This window comes from Nyctereutes procyonoides, unplaced genomic scaffold (assembly GCF_905146905.1).
Source record: "Nyctereutes procyonoides isolate TBG_1078 unplaced genomic scaffold, NYPRO_anot_genome, whole genome shotgun sequence".
In the NCBI taxonomy this organism is placed as follows: domain Eukaryota; kingdom Metazoa; phylum Chordata; class Mammalia; order Carnivora; family Canidae; genus Nyctereutes; species Nyctereutes procyonoides.
This window is the reverse complement of record NW_026575126.1, coordinates 30831246-30851039: the sequence shown is the minus strand read 5'-3', so window position 1 is coordinate 30851039 and position 19794 is coordinate 30831246. Positions and strand designations below refer to the sequence as shown.

At 36.2% G+C, this 19794-nt stretch overlaps 1 protein-coding gene across 1 annotated transcript in view; it reads right to left on the bottom strand.

Annotated features, from left to right (window-relative positions):
• Positions 1 to 14647: 14647 nt before the first annotated feature.
• Positions 14648 to 19794, bottom strand: part of RNPC3 (RNA binding region (RNP1, RRM) containing 3) — a 37818-nt gene continuing 32671 nt past the window's right edge. The window contains exon 16 of the transcript XR_008666411.1: positions 14648 to 14666. The gene's annotated coding sequence lies outside the window, so the exon portion shown is untranslated. The remainder of the gene's footprint in view (positions 14667 to 19794) is intronic.

Below are 19794 nucleotides of genomic sequence, written 5' to 3'. Positions count from 1 at the left end.
TCACCACTATCAATCTCTACAGTTTTTTTCATCTTATACAACTGAAACTTTTTTCCTATTAAACAGAAACTCTCCATTCCTCCCTCTCCCCAGCCACTGGCAATTACTATTCTATTTTCTGTCTCTATGATTTTGACCACTCTAAGTATCTAAGTGGAATTATAGAGAAGTTGTCTTTTTGTGACTGGCTTAGTTTATCATCATAACATCAAGTTTTACCTCCATTGTAGCATACTGCAAAATTTCCTTCTTTTCAAAGGCTGAATAATACTCCCTGGTATGAACATTACCACATGTGACTTATCCATCTGTTCATGTACACTTGAGTTGCTTCCACCTTTTTGGCTACTGTGATAATGCTGTTATAAACATGGGTGCATCACTGTCACTGAGAACTTGCTTTCATTTCTTTTGGGTGTGTATCTAGAAGTGGAATTGCTGAATCATATGGTAATTCTCTTGTAGTTTTATTAAAAACTGCTCCACTGTTTTCCACAACAGCTATACAATTTTACCTTCCCACCAACAATGCACAGGGTTCAATTTTACCACATCCTCAAAAGCATTGTTTCTTGTTTTTTTTTTTATAGTAAACATTCTGAGAGTGAGTTGATATATATGCATTTGATAAATTGTACATCTTCTTTAGAGAAAACTCTACTCAAATTGTTTTTTAAAAAATATTTTATTTATTTATTCATGAGAGACACACACACACACACACACAGAGGTAGAGACATAAGCAGAGGGAGAAGTAGGCTTCATGAAGGAAGCCCGATGTGGGACTTGATCCCAAGACTCCAGGATCGCACCCTGGGCTGAAGGTGACGCTAAACCACTGGGCCACTGGGGCTGCCCTCAAATTCTTTGCCCATTTTTTTAATTAGGTTGATTTTTGTTGTTGAATGTTAGGTATTTATATATTCTAGGTATCAATATCATCAGGTTTCTGATTTGAAATATTTTCCTTCTGTATACATCTTTTGATGTACAAACTTAAAAAATTTTTTGTTAAGTCTAATTTGTCTATTTTTTTCTTGTTATCCATGTCTATGGTATCATATCTAATGAATCACCTGTAAAATCCAAGGTTGTGAAAATTTTGTTCTAAGAGGTTTTTTAGTTCTTAAATTTAGATATTTGATCCATTCTAATTTTTATATACAGTCTTAGGTAAGAGTTCAAATTCAATCTTTTGTGTGTGGATATCTAATTTTGCCATAGCCATTTTTGAAAAGACTGTCCTTTCCCAATAAATGGTCCTGTTATCACCCTTGTCAAGAATCATTTGACCAGAGGTGCCTGGGTGGCACAACAGGTTAAGTGTCCAACTCTTGGTTTTGACTCAGGTTGTGATCTTGGGGTCCTGGGGTTGAGCCCCGAATCAGGCTCCATGCTGAGCATGGATTCTGCTTGGGATTCTCTCTCTCCCTTTGCCCCTCCCAATTGTTCAGGCTTTCTCTAATAAATACAATAAATAAATCTTAAAAAAATCATTTGACCATATATGAGAAGACAGTTTTCTGGATTTTATTCTAGTCCATAGATTTATGTCTGTCTTTATCACAGTACCACAATGTTTGATTATTATAGGCTTATAATTGGTTTTAAAACCAGAAGAAAGTCCTCCAGTTTTGTTGTTCTTTTTCAAGATTGTTTTGGCTACTCAGGATCCCTTGAGAAACAAATTTTAGGATAGGATTTCTTTTTTCTTTTTTAAGTCAGTGGGATTTGGATAGAGACTGCTATAGATCATTTGGGGTAAACTGACATTTTGATATTATTAAGTATTCCAACCCATGAAAATAGGAATGTTTCAATTTATTTATGTCTTCTTTAATATCGTTCAGTAATATTCTATAGTTTTCATTGTACATGTTTTTCACCTCATTGGCTGATTCCTAAGTATTTTATTCGTTTTCATGCTATTATAAATGATTTTTCCCATAACTTCATTTTCAGATTGTTCATTAGCTTACAGAAATACAACTGACTTAACGCATGTTGACTTTGTATCCCACTTCTTTGCTGAATTCGTTTATTCTTAAAAGTTTTTTTTTTTCTATCAAGTTTTTTTTGGTGGAATCTTTAGGGTTTACTATATATAAGATTATATTTAAAACTCAAGTAAAACCCAAATATCTTAATTAAGAAGTGGACAAGGGCCTAACTAGACATTTTTCCAAAGAAGAAATACAAATAGAACACTGGTATACAAAAGGTACTCAATATCACCAAACATCAGGAAAATGTAAATCAAAACCACATAGAGCGACCTCTTCACACCTGTTAGAATAGTTATCATAAAAAAAAAATCTGAGATAACAAATGCAGGCAAAGATGTGGAAAAAGGAGAACCTGTACACTGTAGATGTTAATGTAAAGTAATACAACCACTATGGAAAACATTAAGGGGGTTCCTCAAAAAAGTAAAAACAGAATTACCATATGGTACACCAATGCCAGTAATTTGTGACTACATGGATGTACTTGAAGAACATTATGCTTATTGAAATAAGCCAGAGAGAAAGAAAAATACTGTATAGTATCACTTGTAAGTAGAATCTAAAAAAAGAGAGGGAAGAAGTCAAACTTAGAGAGTAGAAGATTAAATGAGACTGGTGATGACATAAATACAAAAAATTTTGGTAGAACTGGGTTGAAGAGAAATGGTGAAAGTGAGATTCCTTGACCTGCTCCTGATTGCACAAGAAAACATTTCCCTACTTTTTCAGCATGGAGTATGATGTTCACTGTGATTTTCCATATATGGCTTTTATTATGTTGAGTAGTTTCCTTTTATTCCTAGTTTATTGAATGCTTTGGTCATGAAAAAGTATTAAGATTGTGTGAAATGCATTTTCTGTATCAATTGAGATGATCATGTGGTTTCTGTTCTTCATTCTGTTAATGTGGTGTATTATAGCAGTAAGTTTTCATGTGTTGAACCATCCCTGCATTCCAGGAATAGATCCCACTTGGTCATGATGTATAATCCTTATAATATGCAGCTGAATTCAGTTTGCTAGTATTTTGTTGAGAGGTTCTGTGTGTGTGTGTGTGTGTGTGTGTGTGTTGTGTTTTGCATCAATGTTCGTAAGGGATGTTGGTATATATCTTTTCTCTTATAGTGTTTTTGTCTGGTTTTGTTATCAGAGTAATGTTGGTTTCACAGCATGAGTCCAGACTGTTCCCTCTTCTTCAAAATTTAGGACAGTTTTAAGGAAGGATTGGTATTATTTTTCCCTTGAATGTTTGGTAGAACTCAATAGTAAAGCTGTCATTTCCAGGATTTTTCATTGTCAGATTTTTGATTACTGATTCAATCTCCTTACTAGTTATAGGTCTATTCAGAATTTCTATTTTTGTGTGTAATTTAGTCCTAGTAGGTTTTGTATTTCTAGGAGCTTGTCCACTTCATCTAGTTATCCAGTTTGAGAATTGTTCTTCACACTCTTATAATCCTATTTCTGTAGGAGCTGTAGTAATGTACCCACCTTCACTTCTGATTTCAGTAATTTGAGTCTTTTTTTACTAGTTCATCCAGTTCTAAATGTGTCAAATTTGCTGATGCTTTCAAACAATTTTTGGTTTCAGCGATTTTCTCTATTATTTTTCTATTCTATTTCATTTGTCTGTAATCTTTGTCATTTCCTCCTTCTACTAGCTTTGGATTTATTTTACTTTTTCTATTTTCCTAAATTGTAAAATTTAGCTTGTTGGTTTGGGAGCTTTGTCTCCCCTTAGCACCACTTTTGCTGCATTCCATAGTTTTGGTACATTGTTTCATTTTCAGTTGTAAGTATTTTCTAATTTCCCATGTGATTTCTTTTTTCACCTATTGGTTGTTCAAGAATGTTGCCTAATATTAATGGTAAAGTGAATTTTCCAACTTTCCTTCTGTTAATTGACTTCTAACTGAATCCTACTGTGTTAGACAACTACTTTGTATGCCTCTTTTCATAAACCTACTGAAACTTAATTTGTGGCTTGATATGAGGTCTTAGAAAATGTCTCATTTGCTTTTGGGAAGAATGTGTATGCTGCTGTTCTTAGGTAGTGTTCTGTATATGTTAGATGTTGTTAATCTATTGTTTGTGTCATCTATTACCTTCTCTTCTATCTCAGTATATCCATGATCATAAAAGGAGTACTAAAGTTTTGAAGTTTATTTAAAATTGTCTATTTCACTCTTCAATTCTTCAGTTTTGCTTCGTATTTCATTTCATATTCATTGGGCACATAAATATTTACAATTTATGTATTTATAGATTTACAATTTGTTTATAATTCATAAATACATTTTGCTGTAATGAAACTTTTATTAAAATCTTGTCTCTTGCAATCTTTTCGATTTAAACTCTTCTGTCTGATATCAGTAAAACCACCCCTGCTTTCTTTTGATTACTGTTTGCATGCAGTAACTTTTCCTATCTTTTCACTTTTTTAAAAAACTTTTTTCCATCCTTACACTTTAAATCTGTCTTTCCAGGGATCCCTGGGTGGTGCAGTGGTTTAGCGCCTGCCTTTGGCCCAGGGTGCGATCCTGGAGACCTGGGATCGAATCCCACGTCGGGCACCCGGTGCATGGAGCCTGCTTCTCCCTCTGCCTATGTCTCTGCCTCTCTCTCTCTCTCTCTGTGACTATCATAAATAAATAAAAATAAATAAAAAAAATCTGTCTTTCCATCTAAAGTGTTTCTTGTGGACAGCATGTAGGTGAATTAAGTATCTTCATACATTCTGCCAATTGTTTTGATCAAGGAGTTAAATTCATTTATACTTACTTAAAATGAGAGACTCATGCCAATTTGCCTGTTTTCTATATGCTCTACAGCTTTTTTGTTCCTCACTCCCTGCCTTATAGTCTTATGCTGAGTTAATTTTTTTGTTGTGACATGTTTACTTTCTCATTCATTTCCTTCCATGTTTATTCTGTAGCTCTTTCATTTGTGGTTATCATGAGGTTTAGGTTTAGCAACCCTAAAGCTTTAACACTTAACTTCAATATACAAAAACTCTGACTTAACTGATGTCCTCACTTCTTTTCATTGTTGAAGTCCCCCAAATCACATCTTCATATATGTGTATCCCAAAACATAAAACTAATTATTTTAAATGTCATTAGTCTCAAATTATGTAGAAAACAACAGATAAAGTTACTAGCCACAATCACAATTCTGACTTAAAAACTAATAATTGTTTAAAAAATGTATTAGCCTCTTCAGTCATGTAGAAAACAGGTGTAGTTATAAACCACTATTACGATATTAACTTTTATAACTGCCCATATATTTCCCTTTATTGAGATCTGTATTTCTCCAAACATCTTTGAATTACTGTCATGTCCTTTAAGTTCACTCTGCAAGACTCCCTTGAGTACTTCTTGCAGAACCGATGTGATATTCACAAACTCTCAAACTTTTTTGAAATTATCTTAATTTCTCCCTCACTTTTGAAGAATGGTTTTGCTTATAGGATTCCTGGTTGACAGTTTTTTTTTTTTCTTTTTACCACTTTGTAACTATCATCCCATTTCCTTCTAGTTCTCCAAAGTTTGTGATGGAAAAAAAAAAATCCCCTGATAATCTCATTAAGTATCCCCCTGCATGTGACAATTCAATTATTTCTTGCTGTTTTCCAGATTCTTTGTCTGTTGAATGTCTGAGTACAGTGTGTCTTGATGTGGGTTTCTGAGTTCATCCTACTGGAAATTTGTTGAGCTTCTTGGATCTCTATATTCATAATTTTCATCAGATTCAGAAAATTCCCATTATTTTTTCAAATATTGTCTCTTTCTCTCTCCTTTTGGGACTCCCGCACAATGTGTACACATCTGCTTGATGGTGTCCCGTAAGTCCCTCAGCCTCTGTTCACCTTTCTTCAATCTTTTTTGCTTCTGTTCTTCAGACTTAATAATGTCGTCTCTTTCTTCTGCCTACTCATATCTTTCTTGGAGCCCTTTTAGTGATTTTTTTTTTTCATTTATTTTTCAGCTACAGAATTCCTTTGGCTTTTTTAGCCTTCTGAACATCTTTCTGTAGTCTTCTGAGTATCTTTATACGTTGTTTTAAAGTCTCTTTGTCAGGACGCCTGGGTGGCTCCATGGTTGAGCATCTGTCTTTGGCTCAGGTCATGATCCCAGGGTCCAAAGTTTAAGTCCCAAGTTGGGCTCCCTGCACAGAGCCTGCTTCTCCCTCTGCCTGTGTGTATCTCATGAAAAAATAAAATAAAATTTATAAAAAAAAAAAAAAAGTCTATGTGTCTAGTAAATGTCACCAGGTCTATTTCAGGTAGTTTTTGTTTCCCATTTGAATGGGTCATATATTCCTGTTTTTGTTATGGTTTTCTGTTGAAAGTGACATTTTAACAATATCTTAATCCTGGAAATCAGATTTTTTTTTTTCTTTTCCTGGGGTTTGCTGTTTTGGGTTATTTTTTTAGAGAGAGAGTGCACACATATGCCTTCCCATGAGTGTGGGGGGGGGGGGGCGCTGAGGGAGAAGAATCCTAAGCAGGCTTCACCCCCAGTGTGGATGGAGCCTGATACAAGGCTCGATCTCAAGAGTCTGAGATCATGAACTGAGCCAAAATCAAGAATGAGATGCTTAACCAACTGAGCCACCCAGGCACCCTATTGTTTGCTGGTTGTTTTTTTCCCCCTCTGTGCTAACGATCATCAAAGGTATAAAACCCAAGTTCTCAGATCTTGTTTGGATCATTCCCTGGACATTCATGTTCAATTTCTAATTTTTCCCATATGTGCAGTTGTTTTTGAATGGCCTGGCCTTTAATGTCTGGCCCCCAAAAGAAAAAAGAAACCGAAAGGAAATAAAGGGGATGTCAGTCCTTTTATATCCTTGGAAGTCACTTCACAAAGTGTAGGGGTGTGTGGTTACAATTGAAAGAGGTAGAACCACCATGGTTTCCCACTTTGCACCTCTGTAATTGAATGCAGAAGTCAGCTATCAGCACGGATTCCCAATATTTGGAGTTGAAGGTTCTTTTTGCCTACCCTGGCTCCTATGGACTGTACGCAAGCTCTTTAAGGAACACATGCAGTTGCCTGCTACATGGCTGAAGTTGGGAAATGGGTAGCTGCTGTGTTAAGGGCCAAATTTGAATGAAATTAACAACTTACTGTTCAACTTACTTACTTTTCCCTGTTGAATTGCAAAGCCTTAATATGACTCCAGTTCCAAAATAATTACATCAAATAAATTCTACCACTGCAATTGTCATCTAGGTGGGTTAATGGATTCCTGACACTTCCTATGCCATGTTCCCAGTACCCTTTCACGTACAAGTTTTTTTTTTTCTGTGAACATTTATCTTTTTATTTTTTTTAATTATTGTTCCTCTTAAATACTCCGAAGTGCGATAGCTAGGTCACACATAAGTGTCATATTTAACCTTTTAACCTTAACAAACTTCTTCAATCTGGTTTTCAAAGCAGCTGTACCATTTTGTACTTCCATTAGCAATGTATGAAAACTGTAGTGCTCCATTCTTGACAAGTGTTGGTACTGTCAGAATTCCTTTTAAGGCATTCTGATAGGTGTGTAGTGCTGTATTATTGTGGCTGTTTTACATTTTTCTAAGGACTAATGGGCTAGGGCATCTTGTCACGTGCTTATTGGCTATCTCTAAGTCTTTGGTAAATTATATTCAAATTTATTGTCCTTTTTATTTTCGAAGTTTTGAAAATTCTTTATATATTCTGGATAAAATTGAAACACATACTTTGCAAAGATTTTTCCCACTGTGTGATTTGCGTTTTCAATTTACTAGTGTCTTCTGAAAAGTTCAAGGTTTTTATTTGATGAAGGCACATTTATTTTTAATGGTGTTGTATATAAGAACTTGTCTAAGGTCATGCAGACTTTATCCTGTTTTTTTCTCCCTCGGATTCTATACTTTTACACTTTATACTTAGGACTATGACTCATTTTTGAAAGTTTTTGCATGAGAGCAACATACTGGGTTTTTTCTTTTTTTTTTTTTTTTTAGCATATAGATATCCAATTACTCTAGCATCATATGTCGAAATGACTATCCTTTCTCCAATTGCCTTGTCACTTTTGTAAAAAATTATTGTTCATGTGTGGGTTTATTCCTGGATTTTTACATTCCAGCGTTCTGTGTGTCCATCTCTTTGTCAATACCAAATCCATTTGATTATTCTAGCTTTGTAGAAAGTCTTAGAATTAGGTAGTCTAAGTCATCCAATTTTTTTTTCTTTCAAAATTGTGCTGCCTATTCTCATTGTTGCTTTTCCAGAGAAATTTAATTCAGCTTGGCAAAAGCAAAATACTATACTGCTAAGATTTTTAAATAGTAATGAGTCAAATTTGGAAAAATTGATATTCTTAAAAATCCTGAGCTTTCTGACTCATACACAGTATCTCTCCCACTTAGATCTTCTTCATCTTTCATTATCAAAATTGGTGAAGGGATGTCAGGTCTAGTACACATTTTGGTAGACTATATAGGTTTGTTTTGGTATTACTGCAAGTACTATTTTTAGAAAAAAATTTCAATATCCAGTTATTGTCTTTTTATTTTGCAACCTTGCTTACCTCACTAGTTATAGGAGTCATTTTAATCCTTTGGGATTTTCTACATAAACAATTGTCATCTCTGAATGGGGACAATTTTACATCTTCATTTCCAATTACAATGGCTTTTCGTTTTATGTACTGGCTGTCAGTAGATGTTGAATAGGAGGGATTAGTGTGCACTTTGTTAACTTGTTCTCAATTTTGGAGAAAAACATTCCATTTTTAACCATTAGGATAGCTGTAAGTTTTGTAAACACTATTTACCAGATTAAGAAAGCTCTCTTCCATTCTTGTATTATTGAGTTATTAGGAATGTTTATCAAATGCTTTCATTTATTAAAATGATCATATGCTTTTTCTTCCTTAGTCTGTTGCTATGGATTACATTTGATTTTCAAAGGTTGGACTAGCCTGCATATCCCAATAAAAACTGCATTTGATCATGATTTATAATATGCTTTCCACATATTACTCAATTCAACTTAGTATTTTGATGGGATTTTTACATTTATTTTCATGAGAAATAGTTTTCGTGTGTCTTACCGTATTTCAGCATCAGGGTACAGGACTCATAAAATGAATTTGGAAGTTCTGTCTTGTAGAATTGTTGGTTTTTTCATTTAATGTTTAGCAAAATTCACCAGTGAAAGTATTTATCTAGGCCTTAAGTTTTCTTTGCAGGAAGATTTTTAACTACAAAGTAAATTTATTAAGTAGGCATAGGATTGTTCAGGTTACCTACTTCTCAAACAAGCTTTGGTAGTTTGTCACTTTTATGATATTAGCCCATTTTATCAAAGTTAGAAATTTATATAAATACATTTGTTCAAAATATTCCAAATATTTTCTTACAATTTTAGGGGCGTTTTTTTTCTTTGCATCTGGCTAGAACTTTTTCAACGTTATCAATCTTTTCAGGAACTAGTTTTATTTACAATATTTTCTACTGTTCTGGTTACAAATTCATTGACTTATGCTTTACTTCCTTTTTCTGTTTGCTCTGGGTTTAATTTGCTCTTCTTTTTCTAGTTCCTTAAAGTTGAATCAGCAATCTGCGATTTTTCTTTTCTAATATAAGCAAATTCCCTTTAAATACTCCTTTGGTGTATTCCATAAATTTTTGATGAATTTTCACTTTAATTCAGTTTAAAAACTTTCTAATTTCCCTTAAGAATTCTGCCCTGATTCATGTTATTTAGAAATATTATTTAATATTCATAAATTTAAACATTTTTCAAACGTATTACTGACACCTAATTTATAAGTTAGTTCAGCTAAGGTCAGAGAACATATGATCTGAAATTGTTAATGTCTTATGGTACCAAATCATGTATTCACCGTTTAGTTCTTGGCTGGAAGAAAATCTTCCTATTTTTATCCAAAAAGACAGATACACATACAGTTCAAAATCAAAAAATACACTGTGATATTAAAATTTCACGTAGAGCAAGTAGTGAAAAAAAATTCTAAAAATGTTCCTTTGGGGAGGGCAATATGAAAACATAGCTGCAAAACACTGGATTAGAGGTGTTCCACTATTTTATTTTCATTCAAGTTGTGATTTACGTCATACAGAAAAATTTATCAGCCCCCCAAAAATTATCAGCCCCATTTCCCAAGACCCAGATTTAATGTTAACATTTTATCAAAATATCCTTCAAATAATTTTTTAAAGAAATGTACAATATATACAGAGCTGCCCACTCAAACCTCAATCTTTCTTTCCCTTCCATCCGTTTCTTACACAGCAAGATATTAAATGTCTCCATAAACAATATTTAATGGTACTTTGTATATCTTTTTCTAAGCTCTGAGAAGCCTCATACAATAATCTCTTGTACAGACTTTCTTCTTGAATTCTTAAGATTTTCAAGTATCCTGGTAGATAAGTGCTACATCATTTTAAAAAATTAAAATTTCTTCTGTGTAGTCAAATACCTTTTCTCATTTCAGTTGATGTAATGTTTTAGTAGATATAACTCCTTTTAATCAGATGTTCTGAAGTTTTGTTTGATCCCCTAGCTTCACCGCAAGCCATTAAAGCCTATGCTTGTTGAGTACAGGGTCTCTCTTTCCTAGTATTTTTTTCTTTTTCCTATACTAACAGTATAGGAGGCAGAGCCATGCTAGACTGGGATGAAGAGCACTTGCATTATTCTCACAATTACTTCTTAAATTTTACACTATATGTGCCTCACTTGCCTCATACCATTCCCAGCTCTTATAGAAGGCACAAGTGAAAAACCACTACATGGAAATATGTGTTTTATATATTATAAACTTTAGTATCACATTTGTTTTTGGTTGTGTAGTACCTACTTTCTCTTAATATCTCTATGCTTTTCCTTTGGGGAACAAGGCCTTTCTCTCACTTCACGTGTTCCATATGAAACTTCACTCCTTATACCATAAGGGTGACATATATGACCTATAGTTAGCCTATGCCAAATCCCTCCAGCAAAAGGAAAAAAAAAAAAAACTTATTTCAAGTTTACTTCATATGAACTAAAAAAAAAAAAAATCCATGAAACACTAGCTGTTAGGGCTTATGCTGTTGGTTTAAGCTATTAGCACTTCTCCATGATGAATTTTTTAAAAAAAAACTGATAATGAACTGTCATCCTAATTATCAGGATAATGTTTATTAGCAGCACCAGGCACAGCTCTACCTAGTTAAAAAAAAAAAAAAAAATCTGTACAAGCCCTGGAAATTCCTCTAATTGGATCTATTTGGGTCACATTCTCAATTTATGAAATAGAGTGGAATGGTTTTGCATTATTCACGAATAGTTAATTCCTAGACACCAACATTCTTACCCTTGTCAAAGTTTCATGGTCCAATTGTGCCAAGGAAATGTAGCGGCTGAGCACAGACAGTCCCAAATGTGCCACTTTGGCATACTGATTAAGAATGTTCTTCCCCTTCCCACTTCATTTCCAGAAAGCAGGAAATAAATCTCCCACGTGAAAGGCACTCTCCCTAAGATATCCTTATCACAAGACAGGAAACTCAGAGGTAAAGCCTATTAATTTTAATAATTTATAATCTTAGTCCAAATTGTTTAAAATCCTTTACTATGTAAAGCTCCCAAACAAGTTTTCTTTATCCTGTCAATTCCTCGTTATGTCTCATATTGGAGTAGGCAGTTAGGTTCTAATAAAATACTTGGTGGCCAGCTATTAAGAAAGTCAGAGGCCTGTCCTGGTAGCATTCTACAAGAAACCTGATCAAATCTGGCCCAAGATTATGGATGTCATGATAAGAAACCCTTGACCAGGTCAGGCTCGGTGGCGCAGTGGTTTAGCGCCGCCTGCAGCCCGGGGTGCGATTCTGGAGACCCGGGATCGAGTTCCACATCAGGCTTCCTGCATGGAGGCTGCTTCTCCCTCTGCCTGTGTCTCTGCCTCTCTCTGTCTCTGTATCTTTCATGAATTAATAAATAAAATCTTTTTAAAAAATAAAAAAATAAATAAAACTCTTAAAAAAAAAAGATGCCCTCACCAAAATAGGAAGAAAAAGTACAAAACCCTACTTCCTGCTTTAAGTAATAAATATTCCACCCTCTAGTTAACAATGGTCAATAAAAGAACCTTCAGGGCATGCAGTTCTTGCTCTCTCAAGCCCCCCTGCTCTCATATCTCTAGAGTGTACTTTTCATTTTATTAAATTTTCGCACTTATGTCACTTATTCACTGTTACATGTCTGTCCTTGAATTCTTTCTCAAGACGTGAGAGAATTTTTTTTTTTCTTTGAGAAAGAACTTTTAATGACTCCAAGATGGGCTGGGTTGAGGACTCAGGGCCCAGGGTCTCCCCATCACCTGTCTAATATGTATACAATAAAAGCACAAGACTTGGACGTTTCATTGAGACTGTATTAGGACTCCATGTGCACGTAATTATAGTATGTTTTTTCCTACTATTAATCTGTCCCATGTCAATTTAATTCTTAGACCAGTTAGAAGAATCTTGAAGGAAATTTTTTTCGGCCCTAACAGTTGGCTAGTTGGCAGGATAAACTTCAAATGGGTAAATACTGCTCACCCTGAGATCGCTGTAGTTAAGAAATACTGGGTCATTTGACAAATGACATTTGACAAAGCTAGCAAAAGGTATGATTTCTTACCATGCCACACTCCTGGAAATTGTCTGTAAGACCTAGTGGTACAAGAGTGTTTTTTCTTTTTAAATTAAGATGAGCAGAAAATATTTTTGGAAATAGTTCCTTTGGCTCAGCATCTCTGATAAATTTGGTAATCTTGGTTTTATTGATCCATTTCCACCCAGAGATGATCACTATTTTTGTCTTTTGTGTTGTTATAAAAAGGAATTACTATAGGGAAAGAATACCAGCATAGACCCTTATATGCCTGCTGTTCAAACTAACATTATAGACTGCTGAGGTTCATGGTTCTTATCAGACTAGTATGTTCCCACAAACCTTGCTGTGGGTCTCACATATGAAATCTGGATAAGGTTTTTCCTTGTCCTGAGAACTTGCTTTGTGACCAGTGAAAATATTATCTGGTCTCCACCAGGCAGATAGTGCACTTACTGGGATACACCTTGGTACCTAAAGTTGCTAGCAGCACTCTTTGTCCAGCCATGCCAGCTCTCAAAAAGGTAAATAATAAGAGGTACCAGTCCATAAGGGACTTTTATGCTCTCAAACTTTGTTGCCTATTAGTACTGAAAAGTCCCATTCCAGTAGCACCCACCTTATGTCACACATTAGTAGATCTGTGACTTTGTTGCCTATTAGTACTGAAAAGTCCCATTCCAGTAGCACCCACCTTATGTCACACATTAGTAGATCTGCGACTGGAGGCATTTCAGGATTTTTTGGGTAATCAAAGACACGATTTTCACTAACCCATACTTACTGCCTGTGTAACAAAGGCTTTTGCTTTCTTAAGACTATTTTTGGGAGTAAACTTTTGGATCATGGGGACTGTATCATCCATGTCCTCTCTAGGGATGCCTCTTACTTCCATGGTCTAAGCCTAGAAACTTGCTTTTGGGTCTTTCCAAAAAAAATGGCATACTGGTTTGAGTTGTTAATTAAAATGAGTAAGATCCGAGGAGACTGGCAAGATGACAAAAGAGCAGGGGTCCTCAACTCACCTGGTCCCACACTTACCTAGATAAGTTTCAAAACATCCTGAATACCTACCTATGCATTCGCTGTGAGATGTAAAGAGAGAACAGCTGGAATGCTACCGAGAGGAAAGCTTTTGCTTCTAAAAACTTTTGAAGGCAAAAAAAAAAAAAAAAAAAAAAGAAGTGGCGGAGGGGAACCGTGACTAGCATGGCTGAAGTGGAGTGGCGAATGCTTTCAGGGAACAAAAGCCCGGCCCGTACAAACAGAAACTTTAAAAATCCACGCCTGAGTGTTACCTGACGAAAAGCGCGTAGCAGGAAAATGGGCAGAACTGCAGGAGGGCCAGTTAAGTATCAAGATTCTCTGAGACACTGTTAAGACTGGGGCACCCAGGAAAAAGCTCACCCCAAACTGCGGTCCAATCTCAGTAAAGGGCTGGAGTGCCACAGCCCTCCGGGGCATTTGCAGAAGTAAACCGGTTACTCCTGGAGTTCCCTTGACCCTAGAGCCCAGCAACAATGGAGACGGCTGTCCTCCATTCCCTTCGGGAGAGGCGGACCCTAGGAGTATGGGTTCAATGGCACAGAGCCCTCGATTTGAGGGCACCAAAGTGGACAAAGCTGGCTATCCTCCGTTTCCCCTGGGACAGGTGGAAGTGGGGAGGGCATAGGAAAGCAAGAACTCTCCTGCCACTGGGCACCCCGCAAGCTGTGCAGATCAGAGGACCCACACCTGCCCCCAGGAGCAGCTAGGCCAGTGTGGACTGGAAGACTGCAGTTAATTACTCTTGGAAACTCCACACCAGAGCAGGACCTCCTGCTGCCACCATTTTTTTTTTCCTCTTCAATTCACCTTGCATCTGGGAGAGGAGGGGCATCTATGGAACAAACGCCCCACATGATAAACAGCTCACACTGAGCCCAGCACCTGGCAAGGGGCAGGGCATCTCCACCCAGGCACAGACACTTGAGAATCAGCACAGCAGACCACTCCCCCAGAAGAACTGCAGAAAGTACAAGGAAAAAGCAAGTTTACTTAAGAAACAGCACTGGAAAGCTCCAGGACTATGGGAAAACAGTATATAGAACCTTGAGGGCCCTTCCCCCCCCATTATGACTCAATTTTTTTATCAGGCTAAAAATTTCCAATATATTTTCTCTTTTCCCATCTTAACTACAATATTTTACCAACTCTGCATTTTTAATTTCTTTTCCTTTTTGACTTTCATATTTCTACAATTACGTATCTTATATTTATTTTTCACTTCTGGATTCCCTTCAACATATTCAATTTAATTTTGGTAGATATACCAGATACGGCTTTTTTGTTTTTGTTTTTTCTGTCTTGTTTTCTGATGGTGAAAGTTTAGTACCTTCTAACACAGGACCAAAACACACCCAGAACCAAGTGGAACACCAAGCTGGTTCATTCTGTGAGATTAAATTCTCTCTTCCTTCCCATTTTGCCTCCTTCTTTTATCTTACGTTTTTGTGGTCAATGTAGGGGCTTTCTTATAAGTATTGCTGGTTTATATAAATTTGGGATTGAGCATCTTCTAACATACAAAACAGAACACAATTGGAACCCAGAGGATCACCCTCTAGATCCCCTCAGGGAGACACATTCATTCTCCACTACCACTTCCTCACCACAACCATCTACCCCCATTTTTTCTTTTTCTCCTTTTTTTTTTTTATTCTTACTACTTTTTCACTTTAGTGGTTCTTTTATTTTCTTCTGTTCTTTTTCTTTTATTTTCTGGTCTCTGATCTCTTCGGAATCATCTAGGGTGTATTTTATGTAGGTCGTGGTTGGTATTTTTTTACTCAGGTCACTCATACACTCTGCACTGGACAAAATGACTAGAAGGAAGAATTCACCACAAAATAAAGAACCAGAAGCAATACTCTCTGCCATAGAATTACAGAATGTGGATTTCAACTAGATGTCAGAAATTCAATTCAGAAGCACAATCATAAAGTTACTGGTGGCTCTGGAAAAGAGCATAAAGGACTCCAGAGACTTTGTTACTGAAGAACTGAGATCTAATCAGGCCAAAATTAAAAACAGTTTAACTTAGATGCAATCCAAACTGGATGCTCTGCTAGGTTTCCTGAGTTAGAAGAGAGAGTGAGTGACAAAGACGACAAGTTGATGGAAAGGAAGGAAGTAGAGGAAAAAACAGAAAAACAATTAAGAGCCCACGAGGAAAGGCTTAAGAAATAAATGATAGCCTGAGAAGGAAGCTTATACATCTAATTGGGATTCCAGGAGAGGCTGAGAGAGGACCACAAAGTATATTTGAAGAAATCATAGCTGAGAACTTCCCTAATCTGTGGAAGGAAACAGGCATTCAGATCCAAGAGACAGAGAGGACCCCCACCAAAATCAATAAAAAACATTCAACACCTTGACATTTAATAGTGAAACTACAAATATCAAAGATAAAGAGTAAATTCTTAAAGCAGCTCAAAACAGGAGATTATTAACTTATATGGGGAGAAATATCAGATTAACTGCAGACCTATCAAAGGACACCTGGGAGGCCAGAAAGGGCTGCATGATATATACAGGGTACTAAATAAGAAGAACATGTAGCCAAGAATACTTTATTCAGCAAGGCTGTCATTCAGAATAGAAGGAGAGATAAAGAGCTTCCAGGATAGGTAGAAACTGAAAGAATAGTAACCACCAAACCTGCTCTGCAAGAAATATTAAGGGGGACCTTGTAAGCAAAGGGAGCCCAAAGAAACAATCCATAGAAACAGGAACAGTATAGGTAATACTATGACACTAAATTCGTATCTTTCAATAGTTACTCTAAACATGAATGGACTAAATGATGTCATCAAAAGACACAAGGTATTAGACTGGATAAAATAGCAAGACCCATCTATATGCTGTCTTAAAGAGACTCATTTTAGACCTAAGGACACCTCCAGCCTGAAAATGAAGGGGTGGAAAACCATTTACCATTCAAATGGTCCTCAAAAGAAAGTTGGGGTAGCAATCCTCATATTAGATAAATTAAAGTTTATCCCAAAGACTGTAGTAAGAGATGAAGAGGAACACTCTATCATACTTAAAGGGCCTATCCAACAAGAGGACCTAAAAATCACGAATATTTATGCACCTACTGTGGGAGCCAAGTATATCAATCAATTAATAACCAATGTAAACAGATTACTTAGATAATAACACACTAATTGTTGATTTCAACATGGCATTTTCAGCAAAGGAGAGAGATTCTAAGCAGAACATCACCAAAGAAACAAGGGCCTTAAATGATACACTGGACCAAATGGATTTCAGATATATATAGGACTTTCCATCCGAACGCAACTGAATACATTCTTCTCAAGTGCACATGGAACTTTCTCCAGAATAGACCACATACTGGGTTACAAAACTGATCTTAACTGATCAGGTCTTAACTGATACCAAAAGATTGAGATTGTCCCCTGCATATTTTCAGACCATAATGCTTTGAAACTAGAACTCAATCACAAGAAGAAATTTGGAAGAAACTCAAAACTCGGAGGTTAAAGAGCATTCTGCTAAAAGAAGAATGGCTCAACCAGGAAATTAGAGAAGAATTAAAAAGATTCATAGAAACTAATGAAAATGAAGATACAACTATTCAAAATCTTTGGGATACAGCAAAAGCGATCCTAAGAGGGAAATACATTGTAATACAAGTCTCCCTCAAAAAAATCAGAAAAAAACTCAAATACACAAACTAACTTCACACCTAAAGGAATTGGAGGAAGAACAGCAAATAAAGCCTAAACCAAGCAGAAGAGAGATAATAAAGATTAGGGCAAAACTCAATGAAGTAGAGACCAGAAAAACTGTAGACAGATTAACACACCAGGAGCTGGTTCTTAGAAACAGTAAGATAGATAAACCCCTAGCCAGATTTATTAAAAAGAAAACATAAAAAACTCAAATTAGTAAAATCACAAACAAGAGTAGAGATCACATCCAATACCAAGGAAATACAAATGATTTTAAAATGTATTATGAGCAACTGTATGCCAACAAATTACCAATCTAGAAGAAATGGATGCATTTCTGGAAACACACAAATTACCAAACTAGAACAGCAAGAAATAGAAAACCTGAACAGGGCAGTATAACCAGTGAGGAAATTGAAGCCATCAATAAAAACCTCCCAAGACACAAAAATCCAGGGCCAGATGGCTTCCCAGGGGAATTCTATCAAATGTTTAAAGAAGTAATACCTATTCTACAAAGCTGTTTCGAAGGATGAAAGAGACGGAATACTTCCAAACTTGTCCTATGAGGTCAGCACTACCTTGCTCCCAAAACCAGACAATGACTCCACCAAAAAAGGAGAATTATAGACTAATACCCTTGATGGACATGGATGCAAAAATTCTCACCAAGACATAGCCAATAGGATACAACAGTACATTAAAAAGATTATTCACCACAACCAAATGGGATTTATCCCTGGGATGCAAGGGTGCTTTAACACGTGTAAAACAACCAACAGGATAGAGCACATTAAGTAAAAGAAAAAACAAGAATCATATGATCCACTCTAGATGCAGAGAAAGCATTTGAAAAAATACAGCACCCATTCCACCACCTATTCTTCAAAGTGTAGGGATAGAGGGAACCTTCCTCAATATCTTAAAAGCCATTTATGAAAGGTCCACAGTAAGTATCATTCTCAATGAGGAAAAACTGAGACCTTTTCCCTAAGATCAGGAACATGACAGGAATGTCCACTCTCACCACTGTTATTCAACATAGTACTAGAAGACCTAGCCTCAGCAATCAGGCAACAAAAAGAAATAAAAGGCATTCAAATTGGCAAAGAAGAAGTTAAACTCTTCCTCTTCACAGATGACATGATACTGTACCTAGAAAACCCAGAAGACTCCACCCCAAGATTGCTAGAACTCATACAGCAATTCGGCAGCGTGGCAGGATACAAAAGCAATGCCCAGAAATGCCACTGGGCACACTAACAATGAGACTGAAGAAAGAGAAATTAAGGAGTCAACCTTATTTACAATTGCACCCAAAAGCGTAAGATACCTAGGAATAAACCTAACCGAACAGGTAAAGGATCTATATTCTAAACAATACAGAACACTTCTGAAAGAAATAGAGGAAAACATAAAGAGATGGAAAAACAGTCCATGCTCACGAATTGGAAGAATAAATATAATGAAAATGTCAATGCTACTCAGGGTAATTTACACATTCAGTGCAATCCCTAACAAAATACCATGGACTTTCTTCACAGAATTGGGAACAAATCATCTTAAGATTTGTGTGGAATCAGAAAAGACTCCAAATAGCCAGGGGAATATTGAAAAAGAAAACCAGAGCCGGGGGCATCGCAATGGTGGATTTCAGGCTGTATTACAAACAAAGCTGTAGTCATCAAGACAGTGTGGTACTGGCACAAAAAGACACACATAGATCAATGGAACAGAATGGAGAACCTAGAAATGGTCCCTCAATTCTATGGTCAATTAATATTCAACAAAACAGGAAAGACCACCCACTGAAAAAATGACAGTCTCTTCAATAAATGGTGTTGGGAAAATTGGACAGCCATGTGCAGAAGAATGAACTGGACGATTCTCTTATACCATACACAAAGAGAAACTCAAAATGATTGAAAGATTTGAATGTGAGGTAAGGATCCATCAAAATCCTAGAGGAGAACACCAGCAACAACCGTTTTGAACTTGGCCACAGCAATTTCTTGCAAGACACATCTACAAAAGGCAAGGGAAACAAAAGCAAAAATGAACCATTGGGACTTCATCAAGATAAGCTTTTGCACAGCAAAGGATACAGTCAACAAAACTAAAAGACAGACAACCTACAGAATGGGAGAAGATATTTGCAGATGACCTATCAGATGAAGGGCTAATATCCAAGATCTATAAAGAACTTACTAAACTCAACAGAAAAGAAACAGTCCAGTCATGAAATGGGCAGAAGACATGAACAGATAGTTCTCCAAAGAAGACAGAGACATGGCCAACAAGCAGGTGAAACAATGCTCCGCATCACTTGCCATCAGGGCAATACAAATCAAAACCACAATGAGATACCACCTCACACCAGTGAGAATGGGGAAA